The sequence below is a fragment of the Mesoplodon densirostris genome, chromosome 7 (genome assembly GCF_025265405.1).
Source record: "Mesoplodon densirostris isolate mMesDen1 chromosome 7, mMesDen1 primary haplotype, whole genome shotgun sequence".
NCBI lineage: Eukaryota > Metazoa > Chordata > Mammalia > Artiodactyla > Ziphiidae > Mesoplodon > Mesoplodon densirostris.
This window is the reverse complement of record NC_082667.1, coordinates 35,609,471-35,612,274: the sequence shown is the minus strand read 5'-3', so window position 1 is coordinate 35,612,274 and position 2,804 is coordinate 35,609,471. Positions and strand designations below refer to the sequence as shown.

General features: G+C 41.5%; 1 pseudogene; it reads left to right on the top strand.

The window, feature by feature from the left end:
* Window positions 1-1,528: 1,528 nt before the first annotated feature.
* LOC132493926 (small ribosomal subunit protein uS2-like) lies at window positions 1,529-2,513 on the top strand (annotated as a pseudogene).
* The last annotated feature ends 291 nt before the right edge of the window (window positions 2,514-2,804 follow it).

Genomic DNA, 2,804 nt, shown 5'->3' with positions numbered 1-2,804 from the left:
GGGCCTTGAAATGAAATCATTCTGGATTTGGGGTGAGCCCTAAATCCAATGACTGATTTTTTTTTGTAATAAGAGAGGACACGGAGACACAGAGAAGAAAGCAATGTAAAGATACAGGCAGAGATTTGAGGGACACATCTACACACTAAGGAACTATAAAAATTGCCACCAAACACTAGAAATTAAGAGAGATATGGGACAATTTCCCCCTCACATAAGGAACCAATCCTGCTGACACCTTGAGTTTGGACTGCTAGCCTCCTCCACTATGAAAGAGCCAGTTTCTGTTACTTTAAGCCACCCAGTATGTGGTAACCTGTTATGGCAGCCCTAGGGAAATAATACAGTACACTTTGCCACAGGGGAGCCTAGTAATAAAGTTTAGGAGGATTTATTTAGTTATTTAACCTTATTCATTGTTTATACTGTTTGTCAGATATTTTGACAAGAGTTATGAAAAATGCACATGATGCAAATATGGGATCCATCTTCAAAGACTGCAAGGCAGAAACTGATAGGTGTCATATAAAAGTGTAGATTAATAATAATAATCACTCTCATGTATTAAATACTTATATGACAGGCACTGTGAGTGATGGCTTACACACATTAATGTCATATGCAAAAGGTAGATATAACTTATTACATTTAACAGATACAGAAACTGAAGCATGATGAAGTTTAATTACCTTCTTCAAGGTTGTACATTTCTGCCAATGTCAGGGCTGGATCTCAATTTCCAGTGAGATGATAAAGGAAGGAATTCAATTAAAGAGAATACGTTTGATATGGATCTTGAATGATGAATAATGTTGGGCATTGTTGAACGAAAGGCAAGGAAAAAGGATGTTATGGGTGAGAGTAACAGTGAGCATAAAGGTAGAAAAACAGAGAATGGGGCTTTTGTTAGTGATAGAGTGCTCCAATTTGTTGAAATGTGTAGTACACTAAAAAAGAAACATGGGGAACTGATTTGGAATGGTAGATTCAGACCAGTTGTTGACCCTTGAGCAACTGTCAGGAGGAACTGGGAAATTATTCTTTGAAGAGATTGAAGTTCAGAAAGATTGTGCTAAAGCAAGTAGAATGATCCGATTGTTGCTTCAGGGAGATGAATCCCACTGGAGTGTGAAAAACAGACTGGAGACTGGCACAGACTGGTAACCAAAGATCCATTTAGGAGCCAAATGTCATAAGAGAGAGGGGTAAAAGTCATTCACATTCCTCGGAAAACAAATTGTAGTCCAAACTCCACCTGCTCGGTGCTCTGTGTCCACCTAGAGGGGTGGGATAAGGAGGGTGGGAGGGAGACGCAAGAGTGAGGAGATATGGGGATATATGTTTATGTATAGCTGATTCACTTTGTTATACAGCAGGAACTAACACATCATTGTAAAGCAATTATAGTCCAATAAAGATGTTAAAACAAAACAAAACAAAACCTGTTGAGCCTTTCTGTGCTACGCAAGCAGGGATTCATATGAAAATGTCCTGGTTTTACATCATAACTTAAGGGAAAACTCTCACAATGTCTGGAGCCCTTGCTATCCTGCAAATGAAGGAGGAGGATGTCCTCAAATTTCTTGCATCAGGAATGTACTTAGGTGGCACCAGTGTTGACTTCCAAATAAATATACATCTACAAAGGAAATAGGGGATGACATCTACATCATAAATCTGAAGAGGACCTGGGAGAAGCTTTTTCTGATGGCTTGTATCATTGTTGTCATTGAAAATCTGGCTGATACCAGTGTCGTATCCTCCAGGAACACTAGCCACAGGGCTGGGCTGAAGTTTGCTGCTGCTACCAGAGCCATTTTTATTGCTGGCCACTTTGCTTCTGGAACCTTCACTAATCAGATCCAAGGAGCCTTCCAGGAACCAAGTCTTCTGGTGGTTATTGACCCCAGGGCTGACCACTAGCCTCTTATAGGGCTGTCTTATGCTAACCTGTCTGCCATGGCTCTGTGTAACAGATTCTCCTTTGCACTATGTGGACATGCCATCCTCTGCAACAACAGTGGGTTGGACGTGGTGGACACTGGCCCAGGAAACTCTTTGCATGTGTGGTACCACGTGAGCACCCATGAGAGGTCATGCCTTATCTCTACTTGTACAGAATCCTGAAGAGATTGAAAAGAAGTGTAGGCTGCTGCTGGAAAGGATGTGACCCAGGAGGAATTTCAGGGTGAGAGTAACAGTGAACATAAAGGCAGAAAAACAGAGAATGGGGCTTTTGTTAGCAAGAGTGCTCCAATTTGTTGGAATGTGTAGTACACTAAAAAAGAAACACTCTGTTTATAAGTGTGTTTATAACACTCCAGCCCCTGAATTTACTGCCACTCCATCTGAGGTTACAGGCCCTGCATCTGAAGGCACAGGTGCCCTCTGTGCCTATTCACCAGTTCCCTAGGGAAGACTGCAGGGCTCAGCCTGCCACTGAGGATTGGTCTGCAGCTCCCACTGGTCAGGACACTGAATTGGTAGGAGGAATGACCACTAAGTGGTCTTAAGCTGTTCTTCCACGGGCTCCTCCACAGAAAAATGGAATACGATTGACTGAAAATAAACATCAGTTTCTTTAAAATAAACATACAACAACGAAAAACTAGGACCAGATTCTCCCCTAGAGCATCTAGAAGAATGCAGTCCTGCTGGCATCTTGATTTTAGCTTCATGAGAACTGTGTCCAACTTCTAACCTACAGAACTCAAAGAAAATATATTTGTGTTGTTTTAAGCCACTAAGCTTGTGTTCATTTGTTACCACAGCAACAGGAAACTAAAACAGATAAGCAGGAGAAA